Source organism: Hyaena hyaena, unplaced genomic scaffold (genome assembly GCF_003009895.1).
Source record: "Hyaena hyaena isolate Hyena2069 unplaced genomic scaffold, ASM300989v1 scaffold_456, whole genome shotgun sequence".
Taxonomy (NCBI): Eukaryota; Metazoa; Chordata; class Mammalia; order Carnivora; family Hyaenidae; genus Hyaena; species Hyaena hyaena.
In genome coordinates this window covers 1,326,940-1,346,508 of record NW_024081087.1, presented here as the reverse complement: position 1 = coordinate 1,346,508, position 19,569 = coordinate 1,326,940, and the positions used below count along the sequence as shown (strand labels likewise).

Below are 19,569 nucleotides of genomic sequence, written 5' to 3'. Positions count from 1 at the left end.
ATTCTCGAAGTAACTCTGGGCTTACATAGCGATGTACCCAGTGGGAGTCCATCGTACCCATAAACAAATTCTGGTTCCAGGGGGAAAGTGACTTGTGGAGTCATCTAGAAGTCACTGGTAGGGCTAGGGCTCAGGCTCCATAGTGACTGTTGTCTCCCATTTCTTCCCTCTGCTTTTGTAGCAACACCAGCCCGCACCGGGGGCCATCAGACTGACAACCGTAAGTGAAATGGTCTCTGAGATCATTTCCAGGCAGCCTCGGGTGACGCCATGGTGCGTCATGTTGACCAGAGAGGCTCCAGGTGCAGCGGACAGCCTCCAGTGTCCCCGTCTGAGCCCAGGCAGCTGGGAGGCGCTGGGCGTGGAAGGCTATCCCCATCTGCTTTCTGGGGAGATTACTGCCTCCTTTGCTCTCAGACTCTGATTTGCTGCTCCCGGTGGCACCACAAGCCGAATGCCTCGGGAGCTCCAGTCCCGCTGTGACCCTGGCTGCTGATTTGTTGTTCCCTGGCTTCCTGCTGATCGGGGCTAATTCCTGAAAACTCAAAGTCCTTCTGTAGGCCGGAACGGACCCTGGCCCGAGCGGAGCAAGCCTGTCTGCAGCTCTGAGGATGTGACCGCACTTCCCCAGCTCACTTACTGGGAGTCTCAAGGGGGAGATAAACAGCCAGGAAAATCTGTGGAACGCCGGCCTTGGAACGGCCGCTCAACCTCGTTTCCCTGGGTGGGGGCCGGGCGAGAGAACCCCTCTGCAGTCTTGGTGGGGGGCTCTTTAGCTCAGCCTCTGGATGCTGCCCCTTCCAGAAGGGGTATGGCCCTTTCTCACTCTTCCACAGTCTTCCTACAGCTTTGTGGCCTCGGCATTCACGGCCAGGGGCAAATCCCTGCAAAATCCTTCTGAATGTTTCCCTAAGGGACAAATCATGAGCCAGCGAGCAATCCTGCTCCTAGACAGATCCACCAGAGACACGAGTGGGTGGCCCATCAAAAAACCAAGCACAGAACAATCAGGGCAACTTTATTCTCAATAGCCCCAAACCGGAAACACTGACAAACATCCCTCGCAGGCAAGAAGCGTAAACAAATCATGATATGGTCCCACAGTGGGACAGCACTTGGCAATACTAAGAATTGCTATTGCTTCCATGCAACGACCTGGAGAAACTTCACAGACATAGGGATGATCAAAGGAAGGCAGACACACAATACAACATGCTGCGGATTCCGTGTAGATGAGGCCCAAGAAGAGCCAAAGTGAAGAGATGGTGATACCAGTTAGAAGAGTGGTTTCCTCACACGGCTGGGGGTGGGGCGATCGCCCAGGGCATTGGAAATGTTTCTTGTCTGGGTGGTAGCTGCGTGTGTGTGCGCGTGTAAAAATCTTCAAGCTGTATGCTTAAGATTTGTGTACTTTACTATATGTATGTTATGCCTCAATTAAAGCAATTAAAAGACCAACGACCTCAAGGTTCATGAGTTCGAGCCCCACATCAGGCTCTGCTCTCACACCCTCTCTCTCAAAATGAATGAATGAATGAATGAATGAATGAATGAACGAATGGATGAGTGAATGAATAAAACAATAAAATGACCAAATACATTCAAAATTTGTCCTCTAAGGTGTGCATTCTGGCTCTTTCCCCATGAATGGAAGCATCCTGGTCACACTCGCTCTCTTTGTCAGCTGCATGCAGGGTTGGGCGATTCCCTAAATGCCTTTTCAGACGTCTCCTGCTCGGAACTGCTGCCTCCTCCATGAACGGAGCACAGAGACACAGGCTCTTCTCTGCCTTCAATCCCCTTGCTCTCTTCTTGTCTTCCCACATAAAGTGCCAAGGGAGAGAAGAGCAGAAAGATACAGGGCCCGGAACATGGGAAGGCCGCAAGAAGGAGTGAACATCTGAGCAGGGCCACGGCAGAAAAATGTCTAAAAGGATCTGTTCCACGCAGGTAACTGTGGTTAACTCTGCAGAGAGAAAGGCAAAGGGAATGCTCATGTTTTACTCTACATATTTCTGTAATAGTTGAAGTTTTTAATTTTTAAAAAATGTTTATTTATTTTTGAGAGAGAGAGAGAGAGAGAGACAGAGTGTGAGCAGGGGAGAGGCAGAGAGAGAGAGGGAGACACAGAATCTGAAGCAGGATCCGGGCTCTGAGCTGACAGCACAAAGCCCGACTTGGGGCTCGAACTCACACACCTTGAGATTGTGACCTGAGCCGCAGTCGGACCCTTAACCGACTGAGCCACCCAGGTGCCCCTGATCGAACTTTTTGAATGAACATGAATTTTCTCTATGTTTAAAGATAATAGTAACACATATTCACAAAACTCATATAGTCTAACCATCTCAGCAGTGAAGGTACGGGCAGAGGTGGGAGTGTTTTGCCCAAGGCTACATAACTACCTTACGGCAGGCCAGGGCTGGTCATTGGGCCCTCTGGTTACCTGTGTCTTGCTCTTTGTAACTTGTTTTGTACATGACCTGGCCTGGATTTACAGTTGAATGCTCTTGGTTGCTGATAATTTTGTTTGTTTTTCCAACTGAGATTTTCTGTCAGGATACATAATATGTTAGCTCAGGCCACCATAACAAAACACCATGGACCCAATGGCTTAACCATCAGAAATGTGTTTTCTCAAAATTCCAGAGACTGGAAGCCCAAGATTAGGGTGCCAGCAGTGGGATTCTAGTGAGGAATTTCTTCCTGGCTTGCAGATGGGACTGCCTTCTTGCCATGTCATGTATGTATATGCATATGCATATGCATATGTATATGTATATGTATATGTATATGTATATGTATATGGTATTTCCCGGGAGCAGAGCGAGAGGGAGTTCAAGCTCTCTGGCATCTCCTCTTACAAGGGCACTAATCTCATCAGACCAGAGCCCCACCCTCATTACCTAATTCCCTCCCCAAAACCTCATTACAAATACCATTGGAGGCTTCAACATATGACTTGGGGTGGGGTGCAGGGGGGGAAGCACACGTTAAGTCTCTCACACGCAGACATATCCCTCCCAGATACAGGACATAATTACGAATCTTTTCTCCACCCTGGACACTTTTCCCCCCTGAACTTTATTTAGTTTAATCAACAAACATTTATGGAGCACTTCCTGGGTTCTAAGCTCTTAGGATCTGTCCTTGAACAAAAGAATGAAGACCCCTGCCCTCAGGGATTCCTTTCTAGTGTCCGTGGGCCCCAGGGCTTAGTCCTTGGTTGGCTTTCTCTTGCATTGATCTATTTTCGCTCTCTGAGTGATCTCATCCTGTTTCACAGCTGGCTGTAGACAGCATGTGTAGGACAGAGTCTTACCTGTCTACGTGCAGCCCCAGCTCTCACAACTCCATCTGCCTACTCAGCACCTCCTCTTGGTTGATCAATATCTGTAGTGGGTGCTGTTGGGCGCAGGCTGGATTTTCCCCCTTCAGGCCCAAGGCACTCATTCCTGCAGCTGTAGGGAGTGTTGCCTGCTCATAGATGACCTTCCCCAGGGCTCGCCCTCGGCTGCGGGGAGCTGCCTCACCCACTCAAGTGACTGGCTGAGGTAGCCCACCAAGGAAGGCTCAGTTCTTCTGCTTCAGGTCAACCTTAAGAAGTCATTCCGGGGGCGCCTGGAGGGCTCAGTCGGTTAAGCGTCCAACTCTTGATTTCAGCTCAGGCCACGATCTCGCGGTTTGTGAGATCAAGCCCTGTACTGGCCTTGTGGAGCATGGAGCCTGCTTAAGATTCTCTTTCTCTTTCTCTCTCTCCCTCTGCCCCTCTCCCCTGCTTGCACACACACTTTCTCTCTCTAAAAAACAAAAACAAAACCAAAAAGAAGTCATTCCAGTTCAGGTACGTGGTATGTGGCCATTGAGATAGCAGATAAGCCCTCTTCTATCCTATCTGGAAAGATGACAGGAAGCTTTCCACATTCACAACGGCATCCAAAAGGCCATGTTAACTCTCTTTCCTCTGTCATAGAATTGACTGAAAGGACTTGGACCATCTGGACATTCTGTGGAATATCTTGTTGATTCGTTACATCAACGAACAAAAGTGGAAAGTGTATTGGAGTCTTAAGACAGGGTTGTTTCAAAGGACGGAAGATAAATCTTATGAAGAGTCAAAGGCCCAGTTAAAGATGTATGACCACGTACAGGAACACAGATATTCATAGCAACTTATTTCATAATTGCCCAAACTTGGAAGCAAGTTGGATGTCCAGCTTGGTAGGTGATGTCCTTTGGTAGGTGAGTGGATAAATAAACACCCAGATGATGGAATAGTCCTCAGTGCTAAAAAGAAATGACGTTTTAAGCCAGGAAAAACCACGGAGGAAGGTCAAATGCACTAAGTGAAGGAGGCCAATCTGAAAAGGCTCCGTACTGTGTGATTCCAGCTATCTGACATCTGGAAGAGGGAAAAGTATGGAGATGGTGAAAAGATGAGTGGTTTCCAGGGTTTGTTGGGAAGGGAGGGATGAACACGTGGAGCACAGAGGATTTTCAGGGCAGGAAATGACTCTGTATGATAATGGTAGAGACGTGTCATTATACATTTGTCCAAACCTACAGAATGTACAACACTGAGAGTGGACCCTACTATAAACCATGGACTTTGGGTGATTATCATATATCAATATAGGTTCCTCAATTGTTACAAATGTACCACTCTGGTGGGGGATGTTGATAATGGGAGAGGCTGTACATGTGTGGGTCAGGGGCTTCCTGGGAAATCGCTGTACTTTCTGCTTACTTTTGCTGTGAACCTGAAACTTCTCCAAAAAATAGAGTCTATTTTTTAAGAAAGTCAAAGGCCCACCACATCAGTGAAATTTTTAGGGGTCCTGGAGCATTTAGGACATCATATTTTAAAAATATTTTTTAGATGACAATAAACTAAGAAAAAAATTCAAAAAACAAAACAAAAAATGTTCTTCTGGCAAATATTTTAAAAAATATTTTTTAGAATGTTTATTTATTTAAAGGGCGCCTGTGTGGCTCATTTGGCTGAGCGTCTAACTTTGGCTCAGATCATGATATCATGGTTCATGAGTTCAAGCCCCTCATTGGGTTCTGTGCTGACAGCTCAGAGCCTGGAGCCTGCTTCAGATTCTGTGCCTCCCTCTCTATCTGCCCCTCCTCCACTTGCTCTCTCTCTCTCAGAAATAAATTTATTTCTGAGAGAGAGAGAGAACGAGCAGGGGAGGGGCAGAGAGAGGGGGACAGAGGATCTGAAGTGGGCTCCACACTGACAGCAGAGAGCCCGATGCTGGGCTGGAACCCACGAATTGTGAGATCATGACCTGAGCCAAAGCCAATTGAGCCACCCAGGCGCCCCAGGACATCCTTTTCAAAGTAAAAGATAAAGTAAATGATAAATTGCATCTCTCACCACGAAGCAGAAAGCACGGTTCCTGGCAGGACTCTTAAGGGTCTAGAAGCTGCACATTCGACACTTGGGAAAACTACTCTGACTCATTTGCTGTGCGACATAGAAGGATGGCTAGTTTTAAGTGGGGTTCGGTAGAGGGAAAGTTTTCTGCAATAGGTCCAGGCTGAAGTGCAGGAAGCTTTACCGCTTGGATCATAAAACAGGCAGATTTCTACCATAATATGTGTGCTCTGAAAAGATACATGGAGCTTGTATCAAATCCCAAAAGGAGAATCACATCATAAACCCCAGAGCTCTGAAACAAGGCCAAGCCGTCTGCAGCAAAGAATTCAAAAACCAGCTCCTAGCATGCGTTGGTTTTTGGCAGAGATAGAGTAACTGACCACGGGATAACAAATAATTATGTGGCCAGACTGCCCATCAGGAGCTGGCTCCAGTCAGAGCCACTGGGTCAAGGTCATGTGGGTCCAGGAGCAATGCCTTGTGGGACAGACCAGAGGATAGAATTGGCTGAGGGAGCCAATTGCCCAGATTCCCATGTCATCTGGAACTATGGTACCAGTATCTCTCCTTAGCTCACATCTATGGCTACCTGCTCAGTCCTTTATGACCAGCTGATGGAGAAGGAAAATGGCCAGCTTGGTTCACATATAGGTCAGGCCTATATGTGAGTGCAAAGCAAAAATGGACTTGTACAACTGCTCCAGACGGTGGTTAAGGGGAAATCCTCCCAATGGGCAGAACTTGGTGTTGTGTGGAAAGAGAAGTGGCCTTGGTTAGGAATGTACGTGCAGTCATGGACAGTGGCCAACGGCTTGGCTAGTTAGTCATGGGGTCTGGAGGGTAGAAATATTGGAAGATCGGGGACAAAGAGGCATGTGGGAAATCCCGCGGTAGTCAGTCCAAAGGTGAGTATCTTTGTATCACATGGTATCCCCTACCAGAAAGCATCCGCTATGGAAGAGGCACCAAGCACTTGTGGTCAGAGCCACCGGGTCAGTTCATGTCAGCCAGCCCCTGTCATCGGCCATTCTGGTGCTGAGACCACTGTGGGTGAATGGAGTCGCCATGGTGGCCAAGATTACACGGGAGTTCAACCCTCTGATGTCACCCTTGACTATCCAACCTGGGAGCAGACACACTAGTGTGTTAGAGCCAGACTATGAAGCTTTGGGACAGCCAATTGTTCACCTTTCACGAGTTTTGTGAGTCAGCTGACATCATGTTGGTAGCTTGGGATTGGCCACGGTGGGGGTACTTACAAGGACTAGAGAAATCAGCAGATGCTGCAAGTCAGGATCCCCTCCCCCCATGGCACCTGCTCAGGCTTTTAGATATTTACCCAGCATACTAGTCAATAGAGACCAAAGCCGAGCCCCTGATACAGTACTAGCCCTTGAAGACACCAACCAGCCCCTTGGTGCTAGTTGGTTACACCGGACTTTTTCCACCTGGAAATGGGCAGCAATTTATCTTGAAATTGACACATGTATCAGGGCCTTTTCTGTCAACAGGGCCTCACCTAACAGTATTATCTGAGGGCTGATAGGTCCAGCTCACTACCACAAGACCCCACACCATCTAGCATGGGACTAAGGAACATACATTAGAGCAAATAGGGTATAGCTGTGGGCACATGATCATATGGGGCACACTGGCCCGATCAGACAGGACAACACCTAGAAGCTGGTGACCTGACAGAGTGATAGAATAACTTTTGGAAGGTAGAGTCGAGTTATCACCTTGTAGACAATACCCTATAGGGATGGGATGCCATTCTCCAGGATGCGGCATACACCCTAAATCGATACCCTTTATAAGGTGCTGTGTTCCCAACAGGCAGAACACAGGGGTCCAAGAATCAAGAGGTAGAAGTATGAGAAGCCTTGTTTACCATCAGTCCCGGTGACCCAACTGATGGGGGAGTTCGTGGGTCCAAATCCTGGAACTCTGAGCAATATGGGTTTAGAAGTTCTGGTTCCCGGAAGGAGAACACTTACTAAGAGTCAGCAAGAGTCCCATTAAACTGCAAGCTATGGTTTGTTCCTGATCACTTTGGGATCCAATAGACAAGCAAGAAAATAAGACCCCATCCCAACGGCGCTAACTGCCCCCATTCATCACAAAGAGATAGAACTTATACTATACACCAAGAGCAAGGAAATATTCGGCCCCACGTAATCCACTAATTGCATTTGAGAACACTTTGCCCAGTTTCCTGTGTTGGCGTCACTGAGCTAAAATTTACATACGATAAAATTCCCTACTTTCTAGGGAACAATTGTATATTTTGACAAATATAGATAATAATGTAACCACTACCATGATCATATTACAAAACATTTCAGTTTCCCCGTGTCCCTTTGGAGTCAAATCTCTCCTCCTACCCCCGACCCCTGGCAACACTGTATACTTTCTATCACTTTCCTTTTCCTATCTTACTTTCTATGCCTTTCCTGGGGTTTCCTATACAAGGAATCATACAGTATGTAGTTTTTTCTGTCTGACTTCTTTCATTTAGTGTCAAGCTTTCAAGATTCATCCAGTCTGTTGCCTGTCGCAGTAGTTTGTTCCTTCTGGCTGCTGAGCAGTATTCCATTATATGGATACATCTCACTTAGTTTCTCCATCCGCCAGGCACTGGACATTCGGGTTGTTTTCGGTTGGGGGCTATTATCAATAACACGTGGGGCACCTGGGTGACTTCGTTGGTTAAGCATCAGACTTAAATTTTTTTTTTCTTTTTAATGTTTATTTTATTTTTGAGAGGGCGAGACAGAGAGAAAGAGCACAAACAGGGGAGGGGCAGAGTGAGAGGCAGATACAGAATCTGAAGCAGGCTCCAGGCTCCGAGCTGTTAGCACAGAGCCTGATGCGGGGCTGGAACTCACAAACAGCAAGATGATGACCTGAGCCGAAGTTGGATGCTCAATGGACTGAGCCACCCAGGTGCCCCTGAAATTTTTTAATGTTTATTTTTGAGATGGGGGGTGGACAGAGAATCTGAAGCAGACTCTGCGCCGACAGCAGACAGCCCGGGGTGGGGCTTGAACTCACAAACTGCAAGATCATGACCTGAGCCGAAGTTGGATGCTCAGTGGACTGAGCCACCCAGGCGCCCCAAGCATCAGCCTCTTGATTTCCCTTGAGGTCATGATCTCACGGTTTGTGAGATCAAGCCCCGTGTTGGGCTCTTTGCTGACAGCACAGAGCCTTCTTGGGATTCTCTCTCTCTCCCTCTCTCTCTCTGCCCCTCTCCTTATGCTTTCTTTTTCTCTCTCTCAAAATAAATAAATAAGCATTAAAGAAAAACAATACCACTATGATAAGTTCTTACACAGACAAATACTTTCTTTCTTTCTTTTTTTAAATTAATGTTTATTTGAGAGAGAGTGAGAGAGAGAAAGAGCACAAACAGGGGAGGTGCAGAGTGTGAGGGAGACACAGAATCTGAAGCAGGCTCCAGGCTCTGAGCTGTCAGCACAGAGCCTGATGCAGGGCTTGAACTCATGAAACGGTGAGATCATGACCTGAGCCGAAGTTGTATGCTTAACTACCTGAGCCAGCCAGGTGCCCCCAAATACTCTCTTCCCTGTTTGGGCAAATTGCCTGGAATGCAATTGCTGAATCGCATACTGACTCCACAGCTCCATCTTGTAAGATCCTCCAAACTGTTTTCCGAAGTGGCTGGACCATTTTTCACTCCCACCTGCAGGTGCACAAGAGGATGGTTGCTCTGCATCCGGCCGACACTTGAACTTTCCGTCTTAAATTTTAGCTATCTTAGTGGGTGCATCGCACCATGGTTTTAACTTGCATCTTCCCAATGTGTAGTGGTGCCATCTGCCACAGATCCATGACCTTTGGTGAAGTGTCTTACTTGCCACCTTTTTATGGGGTTTTTGTCTTCCTATAAGTGAGTCCTGAGAGTTCTTCCCATATTATGTGTATGGATAGATGCCGTATGAATATTTTCCCTCAGTCTGTGGCTCCACAAACTCTCATTTTATCATTAGTGTTATTTGAAAACAAAATATTTTCGTTTTGAAAAATTTTTCAAGTTTATTATTTATTTTGAGAGAGAGAGGGTGAGTGGCAGGGGGGACAGAGAGAGAGGGAAAGAGAGAGAATCCCAAGCAGGCTCCCTGCTGTCAGTGCAGAGCCCGATGTGGGGCTCAAACTCACACACTGCGAGATCATGACCAGAGCTGAAATCAAGAATTGGACCCTTGACTGACTGAGCCATCTGGAGCCCCGAAAAAATATTTTTAATTTTATTTTTATGTTTGTTTGTTTATATTTATTTTTGAGAGAGAGAGAGAGAGAGACAGAAAGAGAGAGAGAGAGACTGAGTGCAAGCGGGGGAGGGGCAGGGAGCGAGGGAGACACATAATCCAAAACAGGCTCTAGGCTCCGAGCTGTCAGCACAGAGCCTGACACGGGGCTTGAACCCACAAACTGCGAGATCATGACCTGAGCTGAAGTCGGACACTTAACTGACTGAACCACCCAGGCGCCCCAGAATTCCTTGGTTTTAACCTACTGCCCTTTTTCTGTGTGAGAATCTTATCCAGCACACCACACTACGTTTGTTCGTCATGGTCCTGAGGCTCTTCTGTGATGGTTTTGCAGACTTTTCTTGTTTTTGATGACTTTGACAGTTTTGAGAAGAACTGGTCAGATAGTTTGTAGACTGTCCTTCACTTGGGATTTATCTGATGGTCTTCTCATGATGAGACTGGGGCTATGGATTTTTAGGGAGGTAGACCGCATATAAATCAGCTCTGGCAATAATTATCCATGATTTAAGTTCCCCTAATAAAAAGATAAAGGCTCCAAATGGGGTAAAAATGAGAGTCAAACTATCGGGAGACTCACCTAAAGCAAAATGGTTCCAAAAGGTTAAATTAAAAAATAGCAGGATGGTGGTGGGCGCCTAGGTGGCTTGGTCGGTTAAGCGTCCAACTTCATCTCAGGTCATGATCTCACGGTTCCTGAGTTCGAGCCCTGCATTGGGCTCACTGTGTGGAGCCTGCTTCAGATCCTGTGTCTCCCTCTCTCTCTGCCCCTCCCCCACTAGCTCTTTCTCTCTCAAAAATAAACATTAAAAAAAAAAAGAAACTAGTGAGGTGGCAAATGCAAAATGAAAAAGGCAATTTTAATATCAGACAAAGCAGAAACTCTCATTCAATGTCAGAGACACGGTCGTTTTCGAATGTACTGAAAACTCACCTCTCTGCCCCTCAGAGCTTTTGGGGGAGGGAAGGATCTGGGGGCGGTCTGCTGGAAAGGCTTCAGACAGTGCTGCCAGGGACCCGGCTCACTCAAGTGGCTAGGACAGACAGTGTCCTTCCCATGCCCCTGGGCCACAGATGATTGCGTTGGCATCTTACCAACTTCTGGGCAAGTAGTCACTGAAGACATCTCCTCCCATCCTTCTCTGTGACTTCAAATCACCTCTAGAGGCCCAGAGAGGATCCGCTGGGGCAGAGGCTGGAGAGGCTCAGTGGGGACGCCTTGTCAGGCCTGGCTCACCATGCACTTTGGCCACATCCCTTCTTCCCTCTAGAACTCCGTTTCCTTAACTGCGAAGGGAGTGGGGACTTTCTGACCTCCAAGCTTCACCTTTCCTCCAACTGTCAAGGCTGCTCCTCCTCCATCTCGTTCGCCTCTTTTGTTGTTGTGGTTGTTGAAATTTCTGTTCCATCAGTGTTATTGATCATGTGCCAAACCTCCCAAGCATGGGAGGTGTGGGTGGCTCAGAGTCTTTGCCCCGGGAAACACCATGAGCCCACGCTGCCCGTCTGGTCAGCAGAGGGCACTGTAGGCGATGCCCCCAGAGGGCTGCCCCTGCCTGTCCTGTTCTCCCCGGGAGGATGGTGCACTCAGAGACGAGGACTGGGGTGTCACTTTTGACGTCCTCCTTCCCATGAGAGCCACTTCTAACTCTGGCCCTCCTCCGACTTCCTAGACCAAGGGGCTCAACCATTTTGGTCCTCAGTTTCTCTATCTGAAAAGTAACCCTTTCTTTGCCCTACCTTAGTTATATAGATAAAGAAAATGCGAGATAAAGTTACTTTGGCTCCCCCCCCCGTTCCTCCCCCACTCACACCCTGTCTCTCTCTCTCTCTCTCTCTATTCCTCCCCCACTCACTCTCTGTCTGTCTGTCTCAACAACAAATAAACATTACAAAAAAGTTAAAAAACATTTTTTTAGCATAGAAAACCCTTCTGTAACTACGACCAATGCTCTGAATTTGAAGCAAATTCTCCTCTTTCTACTCGTCAGTAGTTACTGGGGATGGGAAAGTTAACCGTCTTGTTTGAGGTCTTGCGTGGCAAATTAGAATTAAAATAAAACAAAACAAAACAAAAAGTCCAGATCTTCCTACTCCTTATTCTATGTTCTATCCACTTCAGCACTGTCACTTCTCGCTGTTAATGTTTATTTAGGTGCGATAACGATCTTGGTTTTTGTAAGAGATACATACCAAAATATTTGCATAAGGCGATACCTTCGATGTCTGGGATTTGCTTCAAAATATCGTGGAGACATGTAGGATGAAACAAAGCTGGCTGGGGCGGGACTTGGTGACGGTGGGGAGAGGTCCTCAAGGGTTCATTCATTATCTTATTGTCTCTCCCACTGTATGGGCTTGAAATGTTTTTGTCATAAACAGTAGGTGGACTATTCTTTCCCTCTTCTTCCACACGTTAATCTCTGACACCTTCCCCCCCCTACATATTTGATCACATTTTCTGATAACATCTAATCTCAGTCTGTAATTCAAGCGCTGTGGTCATGAAAGGGCACAGGGAAAGACAGCAAGACAGGAAGGAAAGACAGGTGACACCCATCACCTACTGAGTCTTGGGAGAATGAAAACAATCTTGCATATCTTAGGGTTCATCATGCTCTTTTCCCCAAGCTAGGGAGGAGGCAGGGACCAAGATGGTGGGCCTCCCCAGTGCTGTTGAGCACAGGTTGGGGTTTAACCGAACTCAGGAACTTTGCTGCTGGGACCTTGCCCTGGTGACTGACCTCACCTGATTACTGCCTGTCTACCAAGGACCTGTCCTGCCAAGTCAAACGAAAGCAAATTCACCATCTGCCTACTCACCCCCCAAAAGGTTCAAAGACTCCAAAGGGAAGGGCACAAAAGGCACATTGGCATTTTCCTATCTGCAAAAACTGTGGACTTCAGTGAGGCTTAGAAGGAAAACAAGAGAAGAGGAAAATAAAAATGAAGTATGGTGAAACTCCTGCTGGCCAGAAGAGGTTGCCAAGACACTGCGAGACTGGGCTGAGCAAGAACTGTCTAGACCAAAGAGCTGCCCACAAAAAGTTTTCCAACTTTGGTATAGAGAAGTGTAAGTAGAGTTAACTGACATCTAACAAATTTACAGGTAAAACTATGTTACAATTAATATCCCTAGTAGAGAGTTCTTACAAATGAATGAAAGGAAAAAAGGACTACCATCCCAGTAGAAAAATGGACAATGGGTATGAACAGGTAATTCGAGAACTAAAAACTGTCAATGACAAAGGAAAAGCTGTTCAACCTCATTAGTAGCCAAAGAAGTGCAATATAAAATAGCAGCGTAAAGTATTTTTGGTCAATCATACTGACAAAGATCTCAAAAATAGATAATATTCGAAGTTTGTGAGAATGTCATTACCAATAAATAGGTGCCCAAGTTGGTTCCGTTTGGGGAGGGCAATTTGATAATCTATAACTAAATTTAAAATGCATATGGCAGAGCGCCTGGGTGGCTCAGTCAGTTAAGCATCCGATTTCAGCTCAGGTCATGATCTCAGAGTTTGTGAATTCCAGCCCCATGTCAGGCTCTGTGCTCACAGTTCAAGCCTGGAGCCTGCTTTGGATTCTGTGTCTCCCTCTCTCTCTGCCCCTCCCTTGCTTGTGCAAAATAAATAAATAAACAATATAAAAACATAAAATAAAACGTATATGGGGTGCCTGGGTGACTCAGTTGGTTAAGCATCTGACTTTGGCTCAGGTCACGATCTCACAGTTCATGGATTCGATCCCCGCATGGGGCTCTGTGTTGACAGCTCAGCCTGGAGCCTGCTGCAGATTCTGTGTCTCCCTCTCTCTCTGCCCCTCCCTTGCTCTCTCTCTCTCAAAAATAAATAAACATTAAAAAAATTTTAATGTATATAGATTTTTACAAATTTGTTTATTATTAGAGAGAGAATCCAAAGCAGGCTCTGAAGCCGGGCTCGATCTCATGACTGAGATCATGACCCAAGCTGAAACCAAGAAGCAGACACTCAACCAACTAAGCCACCCACGTGCTGGTTTTGACCTAGTAGCTCCCCTTCTAAGACTTTACTCTAAAGACACAACGGGTCAGATGCACAAGAATGTGCGCTCAGGGCTGTCCGTTCTGCTATCGGAGCACAGTGGAAACACTCAAAGGTCCTCCTTGGAAACTGCTTTCTCTTTGGCCCATTCCATGAGCATACAAACATGCTGACATCCTTCGTGTCTGCACTCTGCCCCCTCAACTCCATGACCCCAGGTGAAACCCTGTTGCCTCCATTTCGCCGACAAAGCTCCCAAAGGGTCCTCTTTGTTTTCTTCCGATCCTTACCTCCCAGCTCACTACATCTGCGTCCATCTGTACCAAGCCATCGCTCTAAGACCATCGTGGTTGCAAAATCTAACAGAGTATTCCCAGCCTCTTGGAAGTGTCTAATACCGTTGCCGGCTTTCTGCTTTGGGAAATGTGCTGTTCCCCTGGCTGCCATGAGCCTGGGCATGACCTTGCCTTTCCTCCTTCCACCCCAAACGCGCCTACTCAGCCTCCTCCGCCAGCTCCCCTTCCTCCGCCCAGCGCCACACTGTGGACCTTCCTGAGGGCTTTGTCTCCTCCTCACTCTCTGCGCTCTCCCATGCGCAGCTCATCTCCTCCTTGGCTTGCCTGGCCTCTGGTCTCTAACCAGACCTCCCTCCCCAGTTGCTGACCAGACATCCTTGCCTGGGTGTCAGGACGTTTCTTATACCCAGAATAGCCAGACCCAAACTTGTCATAGTCCCTCTACCTGCTTCTGCACCCCTGGCGTCCTTCTGCCGGCCAAAGGCACCACTGTTTGCCCACGACAAAAAGTCACCGTTGGCTTCTCTCCGCCTTGCCATGTTCAGCCAACACTGAGACCTGTTCATCCATTTCATCCCCCTCTGTCACCCCATCCAGACCACCAGCCATTCTCACACTGCAGCCAGAGGGGTCTTCTGGGGCAGGTCCGAGCATGACCCTCTGCTACTTAAAATTGTTCCTGATTTCTCACTTCCATTAGAAAAACGTCCAAATCCAGCCAGAGTTTACAAACCAGGGGAAGACTGGCTTCTTTCTTATCGCTCCCATTTTGCCTCTGGCCGTTTTTACTGAATGTCCTGTCCCAGACTGGGCAGCCTTTGTTCCTAAGGTCTTAGGTGTTCTCCTCTTCTCCCACCCACGTGGAGGTACGGTGGGCCTTCCTTCATCGCCTTCTTGTGCCTGCTCCTCCCAGAAGCTGGATCTCATTACACAAACCTGCAAGGGAAACTACTAGAACAAATGTCAAGGCTGACCCATCCTTGGATGACTTTTCTCCAGAAGTCCATTGACAGGGCGGAGGGAAAAAGAAGGAGAGAGAGAGGGACAGGGAGGAGGAGGAAGAGAGGGAGAGTGAGGAGGAGGAGGGGGAGAGGGAGGAGGAGGGGGAAGGGGAGAGAGAAGGGAGGAGGGAGAGGGGGAGACAGAGGGCAAGAGGAGGGAGAGGGAGAGAGAGAGGAACAAGTCCTCCTCACTAGCAGAGGGTCTAGGGCCATTTTTTCACACAAGTGGGTGAACCAAGGCCCGTTGGTCATCAGGGCTCCTGACTCCCCTTTCCTCCTTTCCTTCCAGACATGGCCTCCAGAGTTTGGCCAAAGGCTTGGGAAGGGTCTCCACAGTCGCTGATGACATCCACCTTCTGCAAAAATGTCTTTCAGGAAAACTGATGGCCATGCCTTATGGCCATGGCTCACCGCCAGAAAATAGCAAGGAGGTTATTATTGAAGCTTTGAGGGAACTCTAATAAGAGGAGAACTCCAAAACTCACAGTGGAAATGCTCTCACCCTGGATCTAGCCAAGCCTGTCACTCCCTCCTCCTCCACCCGTATGAAACCCATGCCTGTTCCTAGAGCCTCTGACATCCAGCAAATCATGTCTTCTGAATAAGTCATGGCTTCCTGATCCCCCAGACTTCTCTAGACCCCAGAAATCCACATGTGGTTTCTTCAACGGCACTACAGAAAGAGGCTACAACTGAGCTCAACTCCTGGGACACCTTCTTTTCATAAAGCTAGCTTCAAGCAGGTCACGTTCTGTCTGACCACTGGTCTGGATGCACGAAGCCAGACCCGGTCACTGCTGTGAGTTCAAGGGGCCCTCAGCCCCTGGCTTGGCTTGGCCGTGCCCAGGAGGGCCTCAAAGAGTTCTGAATCCACCTTGGGATTCTGAAGTTTGTTACGGCTGAGCTGCTAGACCTTCTGCAAAGTTGCTCCCTTGCCAAGGGGGCCCCAGAGCCACCATCAGTTTGGCTGCATCAAGGATCGCAGAACCAGATTGGCCTCAAGCTTCAGAACCTGACAGGGGGAGACCTCACTACATCCAGGGCAGCACCTTAGTAGTGGAAATGAATTAGTCCTAGATTAAAGGCTGCTATGGACTTGCCCCAACAAAGCTTAAAAGCAGGCCTCAAAAGGATCGAACTGATGAGGTCATGTGGGTGGCTCAGTCGGTTGGGCGTCTGACTCTTGCTGTTGGCTCAGGTTGTGATCTTGCAGTTCGTGAGATCAGCCCCTGGTGTCAGTGCAGAGCCTGCTTGGGATTCTCTCTCTCTCTCTCTCTGTTCTTCCCTTGCTCATGCTCTCTCTCTCCCTCTCAAAATAAATAAATAAACATTTCTTAATGTTGAGTTTTTAATACATTTATTTTTAAATAAACATTTTTTAATGTTTATTCATTTTTGAGAGGGAGAGAGAGAGAAAGCATGAGCAAGGGAGGGGCAGAGAGAGAGGGAGACAGAATCCGAAGCAGGCTCCAGGCTCTGAGCCATCAGCACAGAGCCCGATGCAGGGCTCGAACCCACGAACCATGATATCATGACCTGAGCGGAAGTCAGATGCTTAACCAACCGGTTAAGCCGGAGCCACCCGGGTGCCCCAATAAACATATTTTAAAAAATGAATCAAACTGATTCCAACTAACTACCTGCATGTGTGAGCACAACTCAGCACTACATAAATGCAACAAAATCCATCATCCATCCCTGCAAACTTGACAATGTCTGGAGGCAATCAGATATTAATTACTATGCATGCAAAAAAGCAGCATATATGGCCCATATCCTGGAGGAGCCCATATCCTGGAGGAACACAGATCCAGTATTGACAGAGATCATGGAATTAGCTGACATGGATATGAAAGAACTCTCATAAATTCCATATGCTCAGGAAGCTAGAACAGGAAAAAGATTAGGAGAGAAACGGAAGACATAAAAAAACAAGACCCATCTGGAGATGACAACGACAATATTTAGGTCAAAAACTACACTGTATGGAATAAACAGTTGATTGAACACCATGGAAGAAAAGATCAGTGAACTTGAAGACACAGCCATAGAAACAAGATCAGTGAACTTGAAGACATAGCCATAGAAACTGTCCAAAATGAGGAATGGAGAGAAAAAAGACTGACAAAAAATGAGCCAAGCACCTATGACCTGTGGAAATATCAACCACTCTCACATATGTTATTGGATTTGCTGAAGGAGGGATAGAAAAGGTAGCTGAAGACATAACAATCAGGCCCTTTTCCCAGGGAACACTGGATGATAATTTTCCACCTACCTTAAAATAGTGCCCACATTCCTTATGTAACCCACCTGCCCTGCTCACCTCTCCAATGTTAGCTCCATCAACCTCTGCTTCACCCACTTCCTTCCAGCCATGCTGGACTACTCAGCTCTGCAAACTTTCTCCCAACCTGGGCTTTTCCACATGCTGTTCTCTCTACCCAGAAAGCTTTCCCCCACCCTCACTGACTCTCGCCTCTCCTTTGGATCTTAGCTGAGCATCACATCCTCAGAGAAATCCTCCCTGACCTCCCAACCAGACACAGGCCTCAGCGTTCTTAGTACGCACACTGCTCCTCGGCAGCCCTTTGCACACTTAAGAAGAATCAGCTACGATTCTTTAATGTCTTTTTCCTGAGAGTGTTGCTCGTCATGACGTTCCTAGTGCTCAGGCTAGTGTCTGAGCCTGTCTGCTAGAAAGTGGCGGAGATGAGGCTTTGCTCCCTGCATTCATCTTGTTCTCAAACTATCTCTGTTGTGACAGGTAATCCCCAGGCCTGACTGCTGCCTTCTTGACACAGAAAAACTGTCTCAACTTAGTCCATGGTGCCCCCTAGTATCTAGCAAGTATCCATCTTTTCTATGAGTAAATGGGCCAGGAAAGCCCTTGGAGAGAGCCAGAGATAGATACTGGATTAGTCAGAGCTCTCTGAAGAAACAGAATAGGATGTGTGTATATAAACATATATAGAAAGAGATTATTTAAAAGAATTGTAACAAAGGATAATAGAGGCTGGCAACTCTGAAATCTGTGTGGTGGGCAGGCTGGCGACCCACAGGAGAGCCAATGTTGCAGTTCAGGTCTGCAGGCCATCTGCTAGCAGAAGGGCCCCTTTTACTCGGGGGAAGTCAGTCTTTTGTTTTATTAAGGCCTTCAGCTGATTGGATGAGGCCCACCCAGATTATGGAGGGTAATGTGCCTCACTTCAAGTTCACTGATTTAAATGTTAATCTCATCCCCCCAAAAGTCTCACAGAAACACCCTCCGCAATAGTGTTTAAATCAATATCTAGGCACCATGGCATAGCAAAGTTGACAAATAAATCATCCTCCAGAATAGCATTTCAACAAATATCTGGCCAAGTTGACACATAAAATTAACCATCTAAGAACCCTTCAAACACACCCTCTGGGAAGCACTCTCCCAATCTAAGCATGAAGGAGGGGTTGATCTTACTCATTTCTGTGCCTACTCCTGAGAGAAGATATATGTGCTTCACAGATGTTTCCTCTCTTTCCTTTATTTCCTCTTTTCCTGTTGTCTGTCCTTTCTTCCTCTTCTGAGAAGTCTGTCCCAGGACTGAGTGAATGACTCAGTCTGGCTCTCTTACTAGAACAGTTTGTCTTTCCTTCCCGTGCTCCTGGTCTTCATCCTTGGTTGATATTTTACATTCATTAATGAAGGCAAGGTTGATTATTCTACAGTCCAGTGGGCATTTCCTCTCCCCGCACAATGCCTCTCTCCTGACCAGTCTACCATGTACCTCAGTAGGGCTGTTGGTTGGCATGTGTTCCTTTGGAAGGAATGATTAAGCTCTGGGTTATGGGAAACCTAAAATGGCGGCATGGAGAGGTTCTCTTCTGGGCTCTAGCACTCACTTGCGCCGCAGTTCATTCACATTCTTTGCAGAATATCCTCGTTGGACTTTTGGGGCAAGGCTAAATGGCTGGCCATCTACTGGCACAGGAATGGGGGTGGAGGGAGAGAGCTCGGGAGTGTGAGGAGCTCATGGGCTTTTGTTAATCTCTGATGTGGCCTTCCTGTCTCGCTCCCTCCCTCTGTGTGGAGGTTCCCTAACTCCCCGGGATTCTGCTTAGCGGTGTGACCATGTCCCCCATTGCTTATACTTGGCTCCATTTCATCCATCAAGACATTTCTAGCTACGTTATATCTTCCAGAAATTCACGGAAATTCTTTGTCTCCCGAAAGTCCATCCTATTCCCCTCAGTTTTATGACTTTAGCTTTCTGTTTATTTCTCTAAGTTTAATGGAGTATCAGGATGGGGACAAGAGGTGTGTGGAGGCCAGCATATGTGTTCAATTTGCTCTGCTGCATGGGAAGTCCAGATTAACCTCAGAAAAGGTGAGCTTTCGGGGTGCCTGGGTGGTTTAGTAGGTTAAGCGTCCGACTTTCGCTTAGGTCATGATCTCGCGGTTCGTGGGTTCGAGCCCCATGTCAGGCTCTGTGCTGACTGCCAGCTCAGAGCCTGGAGCCTGTTTCAGTCTGTGACTCCCTCACTCTCTGACCCTCCCCTGCTCACGCTGTCTCTCTCTCT

General features: G+C 47.5%; 1 long non-coding RNA gene across 1 annotated transcript in view; it reads right to left on the bottom strand.

Annotated features, from left to right (window-relative positions):
• Positions 1 to 1,001: 1,001 nt before the first annotated feature.
• The window catches only part of LOC120246153, a 42,827-nt gene continuing 24,259 nt past the window's right edge, over positions 1,002 to 19,569 (bottom strand). The window contains exon 2 of the long non-coding RNA XR_005531975.1: positions 1,002 to 1,966. This is a non-coding gene — a long non-coding RNA (uncharacterized LOC120246153). The remainder of the gene's footprint in view (positions 1,967 to 19,569) is intronic.